At 42.2% G+C, this 17,390-nt stretch overlaps 1 protein-coding gene across 1 annotated transcript in view; it reads left to right on the forward strand.

The window, feature by feature from the left end:
* Nucleotides 1-12,347: 12,347 nt before the first annotated feature.
* IFRD1 (interferon related developmental regulator 1) overlaps nt 12,348-17,390 on the forward strand; it is a 48,947-nt gene continuing 43,904 nt past the window's right edge. The window contains exon 1 of the mRNA XM_029234205.1: nt 12,348-12,639. The gene's annotated coding sequence lies outside the window, so the exon portion shown is untranslated. The remainder of the gene's footprint in view (nt 12,640-17,390) is intronic.

Raw genomic sequence — 17,390 nt, forward strand, 5'->3', positions numbered from 1 at the left:
GGTTGAGTGGCAGATGAGAAAAACATACGGTTCTCTCTGACACTCCAGGGCCTCTGCTCTGCTACTATCCACCGTTCACCCCCAAAGACCAAGGAGCCATGGGACCAGAAACCCCTATATTCCTTTGGAATTCCGAGTTGGTAATATCAACAGGGAATATGGGAATTCGGGGGCCTTGAAAGTAACTTGAAGTCAGTAAATCAAATTCTATTTGACCTGCTTAGATTTGCTAAGATTTCTTTCTTCCATTCTGGCCAACCTCACTATGGATTAGAAGCCAGAATCCTTCCCATTCTTCCCCAGGAGTCAATTCTGAATGCTTTTCTTTCTTGAGATGCAGACCTAGGAGAACAAAACCTAAGATATGCAATTCCATCCTTGCCTGCTTCTCAGCCCACCTTTGAATTCTAGTTCCATGTCTGAAGAATTATTCCCTCCTTGACACTGGACATTTCAAGGGAGAGGAGCTCACCAGAAGGGAATGGCCTCGCGCGTTAGGTCTAAGGATAACCATCTCTCCTAAAAGATAACTTGGGGTCAATTTGACACAAAGGTTCTTAAGACAAAACTCTCCACCCTCTAACACTCATAGTGGCTGGCGTGCCATCTGGAAGCACACATATGACTGACACTGTGACACAGGCCACAGCTCTCAAAATGCATCCCTTAAGGCTCGACATCCCAGGTTTCTTCCACTTGCTCATGCATCAGGGCTTGGAATCTTCTCCCTCTCCTGTTTACAATTCTTATATTACTTTGAGGCCACTTGCCTCTAAAGGTGAGGCCCCTGGAATGAAATCCTTGACTCCAGGTGTGTTGTGACAGGGCCAGGTAGATAAATGATAACCAGTGAGGTAGATTATTTCTGCTCAGGAATCTTGTGGAGAAATCCTAGACTAGACTATACTCAATAAATACTTTTGTCTACTCTTAGGATGGTTAAGGTATCCAAGCTGTCATTTTCATCTTCCTGCTTTGAAGTTCCAGGGAGAACTTGATGTCACCTACCATTAGCCACTCTGTTGAATTAAAAGTCTTCTCCATGCCACCCAAAATCCTGCCCAAGAATTCAAACACTTTGTGTTCTAGGAAAACTGACAGAACTGGCCCTCAGGTAGTGAGATATTTTCAGGAGAAATTTTCCATGAATCTGGATTCTTGCATCTTCCTGTACTTAGAAAAGCACTAAGACATCAACTAAGATGTTTGTTCCTCCTGAGTAGCAGTGACCTTCTACCGAGATATATGCTTGGTTGCATGTACCCCCTTCACCAAAGTCACGTTTATACCAACCTCCCCTCTTACCTCTTCAGAGCAGTTCTCCGAGCTCTCTGAAAGACCACCTTCTAGGTTATAATCCTCAGGTCAGTTCGAATAAAATTTTCCCTTTCTTTTTTAGATTGACTATTGATTAATTTTTTGTTGACATCCTCATCCCGACTGATGTTCCTTTGGGGTCTTAGGGAGATGATTACAGCATGGTGGCCCTCTGTGATTACAGCAAGTTGGCCCGTGGGAAACAAGCACCCTTGCCTACCGTTGGTGGGAGTGTTGCTTCCACTGCATGTCTCTTTTCTTGCTCTAGCAGCTCTAGCCAGTCCCTCACCTTACATCCCCGCAGGTGAGAATCAAGTACCAATTGCCATATTCTTCAGTCTCTGGGGGACGAGTGTCAAGCAGTCTTACTTCGGTCTCATGGCAGTCCCTTCACTGGCCTCTCTCTCCTGCTGTGCTGCCAGCTCCTTCACGAAAGTTCTCTCTGATCAACTTCCTTGAGAGTAGTTCTTTTTTTTGTTAGTTGCTGGGGAACTCTTTTAAAAATTGTTTTATTGAAGTATAGTTGGTTTACAATGCTGTGTTAATTTCAGGTGTATAGCAAAGTGATTCATATATATATATATATATATATATATTCTTTTTCAGATTCTTTTCCCTTACAGGTTATTACATAATATTGAGTATAGTTCCCTGTGCTATACAGTAGGTCCTTGTTGGTTATCTATTTTAGATATAGTAGTGTGTATATGTTAATCCCAAACTGCTAATTTATCCCTCCTCCCGATAGTAATTTTTTTTTTTCTGGCCATTCCATACGGCACGTGGGATCTTAGTTCCCTGACCAGGGGTTGAACCTTTGCCCCTTGCATGGGAAGCACGGAGTCTTAACCACTGGACCTCCAGGGAAGTCCTATAATAGTAATTTTTCATTGACCTGTACTCAATATTTTTGTAATTTTCTGCAAGTATGCTAAACTTCAATAAAGAAGTTTACTTGAACATTTATCTTGCATTGGCAGTTACAACTTAGCTTCTAGTCGCTTAGCTACAACTCCTGACAAGCTTAGGAGCACACACATGTGAGCAGGAAGTGTCATTAGCTATACTAGGACATGCCACAGGGTTTCTGTAAAGCAGTGGTGAGCATACTTATGTGACCTAGGGGTTCATTTGCAATCACCATTAACCAAAATAATGAGGCAATGTCTGTGTACCCTGGAGAGTGTAACAGAGGAATTAGAGGTTTTCAAGAGCTACAAGCTGCAAGTGAAAGAACTCCAGCAGCTAAAAGGCTTGTGATTTGATAATGAGAATGCTGCGGTATTTGTGTTTTTTTGTTTTGTAACTTCAGACTTGTTGAATAGGTTTTTTAGAACTGAGATGTATATGAACTCTTTTGTTGAAATTAAGAAGGGTCAGTTTGACTGAAAAGTAAGCTAGGTGACTGAAGGGCATTTTATCACCTCAAATAGAAATATCTACTTTTATGTATATGTATGTATGTATATGTATATATACACATTTTTGCCTTATCGCTTAAATACTAAGGACAGTGACAAACACGTTAGACCTTTTATATCTTGCCTCTCATTAATCACTCCCTCAAAGAAAGTGTCTTACCCCAATAGAAACAAAAACTTCCCTTTGGGGAGATGATTCTGTATTTTAAGTGTTAGCAATTGTCTGGGTACCAGTGGTGGTACCATGCTTTGGTTGAGTATCTCTGACTTAACATAGAGCACCTCTTTATCTCATTGGATAACCTTGAAAGTCAAGCCATGGCCTTGTCTTTGGGTGTTTCTTTTTAAAGAAAGATGGTTAGAGAAGGTGACCTTCTGGTATACTCCTCATGGTTTAACATGAGGCACACCAGCTGTGTTCTGTGAAATAAGCAACTTTCCCAAACAATGACCCTTATTCATCATGAAGGCCTTCACAGTTAAAAATAGGTTAACCAAATTTGCCGACTACTCATTTTAGTGTACTGTATTGCTGTGCAATTTGAAAGCTAGAAAGATACAGTCTGATGGCTTACAGTGGAGAATTTGCTCCTAGGTTGAAGACTTTTTGATGAGTTATAAATGAGATTTCACTCACAGGGGCAAATCTCTCTTGTAATCCTGAAGGCATTTTTTTTTTTTAAATGCAGTTACCTTATGCACAATAGTTTTGACATTTTATCAGCATGCAATTAAAGTCCCTTTGTCTAAGGTGCTAGCTCTAAACTCTTGAATAGATAGAAGCTCAGAATGAACTGTGTTGTGCGTTTCAAGAAAGAAATTAATTTGACAATTGGTGCAGTTCCGTCCCCAGGAGGGAGTGAGCAGTGCAGTGCTGCTCTCTGTCGGGCCGCTGCAGAAACATACAGGATGCATTTTGTTTGTCTGCCAAGAAAGTCTTCCCGAGGAAATTTTCCCAATCACTTCCCTGGGAATAATCTGGCTGCTTATTCAACACAGAGACTACTTTCAGCCGAAGTGCAAGAGAAACCCAATAAGCTAAGCAATAGAGCGGAAAACAAAATACGTTAAAACTCCTTTGGTGGGTGCTGAATGTTCGTTCCCCCCCCAAATTCATATGTTGAAGCCCCAGTCCCCAATGTGATGGTATTTGGAATAGGGTCACTGGGAGATAATTAGGATGTGAAGGCACAGCCCTCATGAATGGGATTAGTGCCTTTGTAAAACAGATGCTTTCACACAACACTGTAAATCAACTATACTCCAGTACAAAATAAAAATCTAAAAAAAAAAATGCTTTTTCTGCATTGATTGAGACACACATGATTTTTCTCCTTTATTCTGTTAATGTGGTATATCACTTTTATTGATTTGTGATCGTTGACTCATCATTGCATCCTAGTGATAAATCCCACTTGATCATGGTGTATGATCCTTATATAATGCTGTTGAATTTGGTTTGCTAGTATTTTGTTGAGGATTTTGCATTCATTTGGTACCTTGATCTTGGACTTCCCAGCCTCTAGAACTGTGAAAAATAACTATGATCTAGTTCTGGCCAATGAAATATAAGAGGAAGTCAGGGGGTGGGGTGGAGGGAGAGATTTTCCTTCCTGATAAGAACAAGAGATGCATGCAGGAGAAGAAAGTTAATTTGCCCACTCATCCCTCCCTGTTTATAAAGCTGGTATGTGAGGCTGGGCTGCCTCGAACCTGGCAGACATCTGGTGAACATCAGGTGTTAATTCTCTGGATGAAACCACTGAGCTGCTGACCACCCTGGAAGAGCTAGCTCTGAATTTCTTGTTCCCTATGGTTTAAGCTTCTGTGGTTGACTATTCTGTTAATTAGAGCCCAATACATTGTAGCCACTGCAGATGGTCTAATGTCTGGGTAGGAGATAATGCGTCCTCACACTGCAGCCTACAGGAATACTAGAACTGGCTGTCCTACCTTCTATTCATTCTCTTAGTTGCTACTTTGATTGCTCAGAGACCTAAGAGCCCTAAGGATTACAGTTCAGTAAGATTCAGGGATGTGTGAAAGCAACCTGTATATCCAAGCTGAAGCTGGCCTCTAAAAACATGGTTTGAAAGGCACCAAAATCCTCCACCCAGCATGTAAAATAAAATGAATTTCCTTATATCCTGCTTTCAGGTCTGAAATTCTGTTGGTAGAGATTAATTTTCTCAGGGTCTTCAAGAGTCCTTTCTTAAATTACATATTTGCTTGTGCAGAGACTAGCATCTTACACTCTTATTAGCTCAAGTGTTAACTGAGATGGGGAAGTGTGAGATGGGGACAAAATGAACAGAATCTTAGGCTCTGTGAGTTAGTTGGGATCTTTGAGGTCACCTGGCCTCACACCTTTCTTTTGTAGATGAAAAATACTATGGACCAGAGAGGTTCAGTGGTTTACCCAGATAATCTCCACCTTACAGCCAGAACCCTGGTTTCTAGACATCCAACCCAGGGGATTTTATACTCTCCTACTATCCCCAAATTAAGTGGATGGCACATTTTAAACACCTGGAGGAACTTTGCTGCAATTTCTCTAACTGGGTCTGGAATCTGTGGGCTTGAAGCTCCATTCGAATACTAAGTACAGTTTTTGCAACACGAGGAGAGCTGATGGACCCTGGAGAGAGCAGACACGTGGCCAGTGGCCTCCGGATTTTGCTGAGGTCTAAGCCTGCTCTTGCCATCTATCCACTGGAAAGGGGAGCTCTTCCTCTCACTCCTCCCACCTCCACTATTACTTACCTGGTAGATTACACATGTTTGTTTTTAATAAATACCCATTTAACGTTTTGACATTTGTTAGCCCATTTTAACAAACATGCTATATTTACAATAGCATCATGTTCTTCAGAGAAATCTATTTCTGAGACTTATCAAAGTAATCACTGCTACGTAGGCTTATTAAAGTTTTTAGAGACTGTATCATTTTTATGGGATCTTCAAATGAAAGTGTTTCTTAAAATATTAGGTCATATATTCAGACATAGTTTCATATTTTTGTCAAGCAGTTAAGGATTTATAAAGAAATGCATGCATCATTTAAAGAAAGTCTGACTTTTTATAAAAGAGCAAGAATTTGTAGCAGCATAAACAGTAATAAGTCTCTGCTTTAGACATGCAGTTTTAAAATATATTTGTTTCAAAAGAGCCGCATTTGTGATTGTTTTTGTTGTTTGCTTTTGCAAAGACACCTATACAGTCCTTCGATTCCAAACATTTCTAAGATCATAAATCCTGGAATGGTTTCTGTGTTCTCTTGCCCTCTGCTGGCTAAATTGAGACCTTCTTTGGAAACATGTCCATCAGCTACGTTATGGTCACCAATGTACACCCTCCATCTTGTTCATTTTTAGGTCCATTTGACAAAAGCCTCCTTAACAGTCTTTATGCCAGAGATAAAAATCTAGCTTGAGGCCACCACTCCTCATCAAGATATCCATGACCAGCTCAGGACATCTGTCCATTCTCAAGCATCTTTTGTATTTACCCCTGCATCCTATGATTAGCACCTTATTATATACTGTACTATTCCTGAATTGTCTCTACTGAATGATTTAACAGATATATCAGTGTGTAAATATAAGCTGTATCATTCTGTCTTGGTTATTAATTGCTTGGTGTTTGTCTTGTTTTCCCAGTGTGACTGTCAATTCTCTAGGACTTCAACCCCCTCAGCTGAATTTAAAAGAGGCCTCGGTCATGGAAACTAAGCCCTCACACATCCCCTACACTCTCATGGAGTGATGAGGGAGCCCTCGTTCTTGCTGTGACCCTGCCATGACCAGGCATCCTCCAGTCTACTTGCAGTAGTCAAGATGGAGCGCACACACTTGGATAAGGTCAGCGCTTCCCTGGTGAGCCCAGAGGAGGAGAGGGAACCAGCTCACAGTCTTAGATCTGATCCCCCCACTCTCCTGCTGGTGGTGAACCCCAGCTGATGTTATTTAGGTTCTGCTGTCCCTGAGAACATGCTGCTCTCTCCTCTCTTCCACGTTAATTCTCACAAGTCTGATGTTCTGGGGAAACTCTGAGAGATTGCTGCTCTGGGTTTCTACTTTCCCATTTACATCTAAATTGCAATCCGCATTATTCTGTCTCCTAGTTATTCCGAAGGTGCAAGCTTCTCTCCTTCTCTCTCTCTTTTTATTAATCTTACCTTTTTTTTTTCCCCAGAGGGAGGGTGGGTGGATAGATTTGAATTTGGGAGGCTGGCATTATTATCCTATGGAAAAGCTGCAGAAGTTCTCTTCTGATTTCTTCCGAGTTTTTGTTTTGTGTTGTTTTCTCGGTGAGGTAGAAAACAAGTCAATCAGCTGAATGAGGATGGGGGAGGAGAGAGGAGAGGGTATGAATAGCTGTCTGGGAGAGCCAGAGACTGGAGGACAGTATAACTGCCTAGGAGCATGAAGGCAACACTTGAGGTTTGTGGTAATAAATGTAAAGTAAGACCAGTCAGCCACGTTCCGTTCAGCTGCATCCTGTTGCGGTTTTGCCAGATGAGTACAAAGAAATGTGCAAAACAGCTAGGAGGAAAATTTCAGAGCACTCTGGTGAACACGAAAATAAGAGTTGAACAAATAGGGAGACATGCCATGTTCTTGGATTAGACAGCACAGCGTCAGGAAGACACCAGTTCTCCCCAAGCTAATACGTACATTTATTGTGATTGTGTTAAAAGTGGCCATTTATTTTTTTTCTGGAATCAGAAAAGTTGATTCCAAGCAAGAATACTCAGGAAAGCCCTGAAAAAGAGGCACAGTGGACTAAAGATATGAACAGGCTCTTCAAAGAAGAAAAAAAAAAAAAAAAAAAAGAAAATGGCCTTTACATAGTAAAAAGCTACTCAGTCTTGCTTATATTAAGAGAAAATTGAATTAATAAGTATTTTAAAATACGAATGCTCACCTATCTGATTGGAAAAACTCAAAAAGTTTGATAGTACCCTCTGTGAGTGAGGCTGTGGAGAAACAGGGGCTGTCCTAATTGTTGGGAGTGCAAAATGGTCCAGCCTCTAGAGAGAGTAATTTGGAATTAACTAATAAAGCTACATATGCATTTGCCTGTTGACTTAGCAGTTCTACTTTTAGGAATCTCGATAAATTCATGACTATGTGCGAGGAGTTAGTCATTCTGACATTATTTATAGTAGCAAAATATTATAAACAATCCAAATATCCATCAGTAGGGGACTTGTTACATAAAAAACAGAGCAGCTGTTAAAAAAGAAAAGGAGTGAGAAGAAATGCTCCCTAAAAGCAAGATTCAGAACCACAGATTAGATAGATAGATAAAAGATAGGTATAGAACACTATCTTTTATGTAAGAAAGGAGGAGAAATAAGAATGTTTGCTTATTTTTGCCCCAAATTAAAGTCTTGGAATGTTAAGCCAAAAGTTAGTAAAAATGGTTTCCTAGAAGGGGCAGGAAAAAGGGCCTGAGAAGACAGAGATGGAGATGACACTTCTCTAAATATATTGAACAATGGAAAGTCTTACTAACGTTAAAAATAATAATAAAGTAAAATGAAAAGCAAACCCTAACATTGAAAACAAATTGATTTCATGTGAATAACAGATTGAGGGACCATGAGCGTCTTTTTGTTGATCTTCCACTTGTGAGCTTCCCCAGTAAGTCTTGCTCTTCATCCCCAAACCATGGAAAGCTGTGAATTTGCACAACTTGCCTCAATTATGTTTACTGTCTGTTGTCTATCTTTTCCTACTGAATAGTCAGCTCCACAGGGCAGGGATCTATATTTGTTTTGTTCACTGATGTATCCAAACAGCATATACAGTGTTTTGCATATAGTAAGTGCTCAATAAATATTTGTTGAATGAATGAAACTCCTGTGGGCAAGGAAGCCATTTCTTCTTTTTTTTTAAATCCTTTTTTAAAAAATTGAAGTATAATAAGGACCTACTGTATAGCACAGGGAACTCTACTCAATACTCTGTAATGGCCTATATGGGAAAAGAACCTAAAAAAGAGTAGATACATGTATATATATAACTGATTCACTTTGCTGTACACCTGAAACTAACACAGCATTGTAAATCAGCTATATTCCAATTTTTAAAAAAAACAAAAAATAAAAACTTAAAAAAAATTGAAGTATAGTTAATTTACAATGCTGTGTTAGTTTCATGTGTGCAGCAAAGTGATTCAGTTTTATATAGATAGATAGATAGACAGATATTCTTTTACAGATTCTTTTCCATTATAGGATATTATAAGATATTGAATATAGTCTCCTGCGCTATAGAGTAGGTTCTTATTGTGCATCTAGTTTATATATAGTAGTGTATATGTGTCAATCCCAAACTCCTAATTTATCCCCGCCCCTGCCCACAACCCAGCTATCCCCTCAGGTAACCATAAGTTTGTTTTCTATGTCTGTGAGTCTATTTCTGTTTTGTGAGTAAGTTCATTTAAATCATTTTTTTAGGTTCCACATATAAGTGGTACCATATTATATTTGTCTTTCTCTGACTCACTTCACTTAATAAGATAATCTCTAGCTCCATCCATGCTGCTGCATATGAAGGAAGCCATGTCTTGTTTGTACTTTATTTAATGCCCCAAAGCTGGTAGTGGGCTAGCACAGGAATTACTGAATATATATTTTTATCTGAGCCCAGATGTTTTTAGCAGAACTCCAACTACATTTCTGTCCTCACTGTCATTATTCATGTCTGGCCAATAGCCTGGGACCCCACTGCCGTGACTTTATCTGCAGCTGGCAGTCCCTGGCAGCCAAGACATTGCCCAGGCCCGTGCTGTGTTGACTGTGGCCCAAACTGCTGAAGATTTACTCTCCTTTCTCCTTTAGTGTACAAACTTCCAGCTGAGCTGCTTTGCAGTTTCAGAGGTATCTCTCCACTTCTTTCTAGTCAGCTTACAGTGACAAGCAGTGATGTTTTGGATTCAAAAAGAAAGAAATCTTTTTAAAATTACTATATACAGCTGAAGAAATTTCTTTCAGTAGGTTGGATTTCATAATAAACTGGATAGATCTGACTGTGCAGTCTCACTAAGAATAGCATTAACCTGGTGGTCCAGTGGTTAAGACTCTGTGCTTCCAATGCAGGGGGGGTGTGGGTTTGATCCCTGGTCGGGGAGCTAAGATCCCACATGCCACGTGGTGCAGCCAAAAAATTAAAAAAGAATAGCATCAATCTTCCCACATTCCTCTCTCATCATTTCATTCTCTCCATAAAACCAACTAAAAGGCTTCAGTGTGGGGTCTACTTTTTAGAAAATTTTGCTCTGGGAGTAAGGCATGTGGCTTTGAACTAATTCATCTTCCTGGGGCTCAGTTTCCACAATTTCAGCAACCCCTATCTTTCCAAGTTGCTGGAAATGCAAGCAAATATATATGTCACTCTCCTAGCACAGCGCCCGTTCTTGGCTGAAGAGTGCTTTTAATAAAAACAGGCCTCCTATTCCCACTAAAAATTGTGAGAAAAAGATATTGGAAGGAAATATATCAAACTGTGGACAGTTATTACTGTGGCGTGTTGAGATTATTGTGCCTTTTATCTTGGTGATTTAAACTTTCCTGGGCTTGTCATATCTTGTAAAATGATTATATAGTAGTTTTATAATCAGAAAATGTGAATAAAAATGATAATTTGTATAATCCTTAACAGTTAAAAATTATTTCTCATTCCGTGATTCTGTCCCATTTCTTAGTAATAATTCACAACAAAAATTAAACTAAATAAGGGAATTCCCTGGCAGTCCAGTGGTTAGGCCTCTGTGCTTTTACTGCCGAGGGCCTGGGTTCGATCCCTGGTCAGAGAACTAACATCCACAAGCAGTCCAAAAAAAAAAAAAATCAAACTAAATAAGAGAATTCATGTCAGTTCATTTCATGTACCACCAAAAGAATTAATATGAACACACAGACCCAGGGCCCGAAAAAAAAGCAGCCTGCAAACAAATGTGAATAAGAATGAAAACTGAGGACTTGATCTTTGGCAGAAACGTTGAAGTCGGAACTTTTAGGACTTAGTGAGCCGATGGCAAGTCTTTTAAAGCGTTGGCCGACAGAGTGGCCTCTGTGAGGCACAGAGCAGAGTGGGGTGCACGTCTCCTGTTGAGAGCGGCACCCTCTCTCTGCAGGGAAGGCGTCCTCTTCGGTGGCCCTTTCGGAGGGTCATGCATGGAGCAGCCAGGTGGGAAGCACTCAGCCACACTGCAGCCACCCTTGGTGATCAGCACGGAGAAAGATATCACAGCCAGGTGGGGGCAGGGGGCAGTGGACAGTCATCAGAGATTGGAACCCGAGGGGGAAGGAAGTGGCAGAGTTGGTGGCTGCTGCTCTTCGGACCTGCCAGCCACTCCCCCCTGCTGTCATTTGCAGGGGCTGTGGTCAGGGTTGCAAGAGGAGCACTGAGGAGAAAGGAGGCATTGGTGGCCGCACAGACCTCATGCGTGACACTTCTGACCACCCCGCATTTCACAAGCGAGGAAATAGGAAGTGAGGGCCTAGAAGGGGACATGGGGTTGGCAGCCGTACAGTCAGGACTTCAAAGGGCAAGCATTTTTGCCAGTACAGTTCTCCGGTGAGTGAAGATGCTGAAATTCATTTCCCGTGTGGCTTCTTTTATAGAGTGCTGACCAGCCCTCTAACTCTGGGCATCTGCAGTCTGTCGCAGAGCTTTGCAGCCTGAAAACCAAAACCAACCATTCATCTCACAGGCCTACCACATAAAGCAAGGGTCATAATAAATATCATAATAAATTGATATTTATTATGGGGAGAATTTTTTTTTTTTTTCCCAGTACGCGGGCCTCTCACTGTTGTGGCCTCTCCCATTGCGGAGCACAGGCTCCGGACGCGCAGGCCCAGCGGCCATGGCTCACAGGCCCAGCCGCTGTGCGGCATGTGGGATCTTCCCGGACCGGGGCACGAACCCGTGTCCCCTGCATCGGCAGGCGGACTCTCAACCACTGCGCCACCAGGGAAGCCCTATGGGGCGAATTTTTAACAGGAGATGGCAAGCCACCTTTATAAGTCTGGCAGCACCCTCAGACTGCACAGATAGAATTAGGAAATTAATAAAGTAGTTGCACTCATCTGTCTTCTGCAAAACACATTGAACTTTTCCCCTTTCCTTCTCTTTCATCCATTTCCACTATGAGCAGGTTTTTAAATTTGCTTCCTCCTTCCTCTCATTTAACTCTTTTAAAGGAAGAACCTGAGCAATGTTCCCAGGAAGAAAGTTAGCACCTTTCTCTGCTCAGGGCCTCCCCTAATTAGCAGGTGGAAATTCCCAGATAAGAGCACTTGCCCATTTGGCTGTGGCTCAAGAACTGAGGTTGGGAGGCTTGTGCCTACGGAAGGAAAATAACCAGTTGGATCAGTGGGTGAGAGATGAGAACATAAATAGGGCTGAGACAAAGAAAAGGTCAGCTGCAAGTGGGTCAGGAGATCAGAGTGGACGAGTAGGCCCTGGAAGGTTCTGCTGGGAGGCCTGCCACGGAGGATTTCAGTCCCCACCCCACTCCAGGGACAGGATGACTCAGCATTTCCTATTACTATTATTAAGGCCAACCCCAGAGGCCCTAGCAAGGCTGACTGCTGTTAAAACCGGACTGTTCTTCTGGCCCCTGGTTCATTCTAGGTCTACATAGTAGAAGGCTATTCCAGAAGGGATGTGTAATTCATCCTGGTGTTTAATGCTCTTTTATTCCTTTTTTTTTTAAACTTCAGCCAGTAGGCTGAGCTGGTCAGGCTTTGGGCTGACATCTGCTGCTTTATCTGGTCGCATTGTCACAGAATAATAAGTAACCTTTATTTGTGATCATCAGGTGCTGACATCAGGTGAAGACTTTACAGGAACATCCCCTGTAACTCTCAGAAGCAGGCCACAAGGTAGGTATTGTTATCTCCATTTGCAGATGAGTAAGCTGAGGCTGAGAGATGTTAATTGCTCAAGGACTGAGAATCTAACTCAAGCCTTTTCACTTAAGAGTCTGTGTTCTTCACCTGTACCCTCTACTGCTTGGTAGAGATTAGAAATGGTTTATCGAGCTGAAACACAAATCAGAAGGTGATCATAGGCAGGAGAGCATGGAGAAAATGAAAAGCAAACAGTGGGGCAGGAATGTGATGAGAAGAATAGAGGGAGGGAAGCATATGCTGTGGCAGAAAATCAAGGTGGGAAAACCATTGGCCCTTTATGGCCACGTAAGGTCCTACCTAGAGGCTAGGTTACCTTGTTAACATGTCTTCAAGATGGACAGGTTTTGTTATCTCTGTTTTCCATGTATGCATTCCATGGATTTATTACCTAGATCTGTATTCTTCCAGCTACCAAGGGACTGGTGTGTATTCAGTGTGACTGGAGAGACATCTGTCATACTGTTGCCCCATCTCATACCCTCCCTGAAATTTCACTCTTAAAGTAACTGGGTGAGGCCGTGGAGGCTGAGCATTGTCTTCAGAAGGTTATTGTTGAAATGTACATGTTGTCCTCAAAGTTAAACTCCATGAAGGCAAGGATTTTGTCTTGTTGCCTCATATCCCTAGGGATGTAGAAGGTGATACTTATGTATGAAATTAAGAATGTATAAATAAATGAATTCAAGAAGTGAACAGTAGGCAGAGTGTCCCTTGAAGCCTTTGTTGATACTCTTGTCTAGCTGATTCATTGACTTTGCAAAGTAGAAAATGAGGAGGAATGGGTCACAGGTAATATGTTGGGGGGAGGTGTGTTTGGGTAGGATTAGGGGCGGGAAACTTTGGAGCTTGGGGCTCTAGAGCAGGAGACCCTGGAGAGCTGGTGGGAAGTGTCAACTTCCCAATCCACCTTCCTCCCCACTTCAATGTCAAGGTACTCTGTACTGTTCTGTCATCCTTCCTTCAATTTCAGGAGCAGATTTCTGATTTACCAAGGCTTAAATCACAAGTTTTAGGCGTTCTCCAGCATTTTTGATCTTTCTTTCCACTGACATCTTCAAACAAGCACAGGTATTCCTCCTTCAAGAAAAACAAAACAAAAACAAAACCTGGTTTGACTCTCATTCTTTCTAAGTCATCACTCTATTTCTCTTCTTCCATTTACTGTTAAACTTGAATAAATGATCTGCATTTTTTTTTTTTTTTCCTTTGCGGTACGCGGGACTGTCACTGTTGTGGCCTCTCCCGTTGCGGAGCACAGGCTCCGGACGCGCAGGCTCAGCAGCCATGGCTCACGGGCCCAGCCGCTCCGCGGCATGTGGGATCTTCCCGGACCGGGGCACGAACCCATGTCCCCTGCATCGGCAGGCGGACTCTCAACCACTGCGCCACCAGGGAAACCCTGATCTGCACTTCTTATCTTCATTTTTCCACTACCTAAAACTCTTAATCCCTTGAAATCTGGCTTCTCCTTCTGTTTCTACTACAATACTTTACTAAAATATTCTTTTTCTCTCTCTTTTACAGAAAACAAACAGAACAGAACATTACATCAGAATGCTAGTTGTCCCTGGTATTCCTTTCCTGTTCTTCCTTTTAATGAATAAAACTCTCCCGAGTTTTAGCTGGGCATATGGGTGCTCAACTAGAGACTACAATTCTCAGTCTTTTTTTGCAGCTGGATGTGAGTATTTGGCCATCAGCTGGGGGCAAATTCCTGCTTCTCTGAGAGCTAACTGTGCTGTCTTTCCTGTTTTGTTCTCACTGTTCCTTGGAAAAGCAGCCTTGGAAGTTGGTGGTCAAGTTGGCGGGGTTGGCATGTTGAGGGCAGCAGTACTGCTCCACCAGCCTGGGACAGATCACCTCTGGATCTCTACACGAGAGAGAAATAAACTTATACTGTATTTTAATCATTCTATTTGGGGGTCTTTTTTTGTTAAGCAGCTTAGCCTGTACTCTAATAAACTCCTTTTTCTTATTTAAAAAGTAATATGCAGGGCTTCCCTGGTGGCACAGTGGTTGAGAGTCCACCTGCCGACGCAGGGGACACAGGTTCGTGCCCTGGTCCAGGAGGATCCCACATGCCGCAGAACGGCTGGGCCCGTGAGCCATGGCCACTGAGCCTGTGCATCCGGAGCCTGTGCTCCACAACGGGAGAGGCCACAGCAGTGAGAGGACCGCGTACCGCAAAAAAAAAAAAAAAAAAAAAGTAATATGCATTCACTGTAGAAACTGAATGATAAGTAGAAAGAAGATGACCCAAAAATTCCTGTTGATCCTCCTCCTTTTCTGATTGATTATTCCCACGAGCCTATGCCTAATTGCCTTCCTTTCTTTCTTCCACCTACAATCTTGGGCGTAGCCCAGCACTAAGTTCTCTACTCTCTTGTCTCTCTGTACTCTGTCACAGAGAATAGCTCATATAGTGATTGATTTAGTCATTAATTAGTTCATTCATTTCAAAAAATGTACTGAGGCCCTACATTCTGCTAAGTGCCAGGGACCTACATTCTGCTAAAAATTAACTAGACATGTCTCCTCCCCCAAGAAGATCACCAGCTGGAGAGGAGAAGGAAAGGCAGATTATAAACAAGTCCTTCGAACATAGTGTGCTGAGTACCTGATGGAGCTCTCATGTGAGATTACAGAGGGCACCTGACCGGCTTGTTTGTGTGGAGGGCTGGGTATTGATGAAGGCCTCCAGGAGAAGGTGAACCTGGTAAAGAAAGGTAAAGAAAGAAGGAGGGATGAGGAGAAAGGGAGATGATTCCAAGCTAAGAGGTCAGTGAGGAACCAAAAGCTTGGAAATGAAAACTTTCAAGGTGTTTGCAAGGAACTATAGGCCACAAGGTGCTGATACTGTGAGAAGTTTTGCTGAGGGTGGAGAGATGCAGGTCATGGAGGCTTTGCTTGTCATGCTAAGGAGACTTGGGCTTTCTTCTGAGGAGGCCTTACTGAAGGGTACTCAGCAGAACTGTGAAATTGTAGACCTACCTTTTAGATAGATGTTGTATTCTGGGTGGTTGGGTGAAGGATAGATTTCTGGGAGGTAAACAAAAGTGGAAACAGGGTACTGGTTAGGAGGCTGTTTGCAGTGGAGTAGGTAAGAGGTGGTGATGGCTAGATCCAAGGTATTGGCAGGAAAAATTAAGAAGGAAATGAATCTGAGAAACATTCAAGAAATAAAATGGCCATGGCTTGGTGACTGAAGAGAAAATAACAGGAAAGATCAAAGATGACTCCCACGTTTCTAGTGTGGGTGCTGGATAGATGGGGGTGACGGCGTTAGTGGCTTTAGCTGTCACCCCTGAGGTAGCTTATTGTGAAGGTAAGGGAGCTTAACCTTCAGGCCTCCTTGCAGGCATGGGCACGTTCAAGGTCTCTGGGACTGGCCCTAGCAATTTTGTATTCTTAAGTCTGTATTCGTTTTCTTAAAGAGGGCCCAGACCCTCTTTAAGCTGCTATTAACTTCAGTGCTGATTACCACTAGATTAATCCTCCAAAGAAAACCGTTGATGTCGTGTCATTCTTCTCCTCAAAAGCCATTGTCACTGTGTCAGTGACTTTTTGCCAACTTGACACTTGTACCTTGAGGTTGCCTTTTACTGAAATGCTCTCCAACAAGTGTTTATAGTTTCAGACATCCCTGTCTACCAAAGGGTCTTTGGCCCTTCAAGACCTATCTCCTAGTAGAGCTGCTTTAGTTGCAATTACAGTTGATCTTTGAACAACACGGAGGTTAATCCGTGTATAATTTATAGTCAGTTCTCCGTATCCTCAGTTCCTCAGGATCTGCAGATTCAACCAACCACCAACCGTGTGGTATTTACTATCGAAAAATATCCGCGTATAAGTGGACCCACGCAGTCAAATGCCGTTGTTCAAGGGCCAACTGCACTCTGTTGAACTTTGTTTACTACCAGTCTTCTTGCCAGTTGTGGCTTTTCTACCTGAAATATGTGTCTAATCTCTGACTTGGCCTTTCAGTGGTGACTGGTGTCAGGAATGTCTCATGCCCACAGAGAGCCTCTGGCAGAAGCAAACATCACTATATAGTGTGGCCCTGGTGGACATCCAACATGTGATGACACTTTAACATTCTGGTTTTTGATAATGTTGAGTCAAAGGCAGTTTGTACTCTAGAATGTTCACTCTGGGCTATAAACCCTTGAACATTAGTTATTCAATAGTTCTGATATCTGGAATATGACATGCAGTCATCTGCAGTCACAGAGCTGTCCTGGACCATCCTCTCATCTGAAAGAAGAGTTGTCTTCAGTGTTCGTTGCATTGCTGCCTGATGAGTGACTTCAGAGGATTTTTCTGCTATCTGAATAGCTCCTACTCCGGGTACGAAAAATCTAATTCACTTCCTAAGCTTTTTCCCCATAATGTCCCTTCTGCTTCAATAGATTCTCACTCAGACACACCAAAATGGGACTCATAATATCGATTTATTATCTTAGCAATCTCGGTAAACAAGGCAGTCTCACCGTGTTCTTTTTCCTTCAGGGATAAGGCGGGCCTAGCATCTTCCTAGAAAGAACATACTGTATGGCCTCATGTTACAAAAATTGCAGCTTGGTTAAAATTTCCACTGACAGTCTTTCAGTTTTTTTTGTAAGGAGATAACTTATTATGGAGAAATGTTGTTCTATAAGTAAAATGAAGCTATAATGTTACTATTAGGAGACAGTTCTGAGCCCTAGAGCACAGTGCTGATG

This window comes from Monodon monoceros, unplaced genomic scaffold (genome assembly GCF_005190385.1).
Source record: "Monodon monoceros isolate NGI ecotype Baffin Bay Population unplaced genomic scaffold, NGI_Narwhal_1 Super_Scaffold_2, whole genome shotgun sequence".
NCBI classification, from domain to species: Eukaryota; Metazoa; Chordata; class Mammalia; order Artiodactyla; family Monodontidae; genus Monodon; species Monodon monoceros.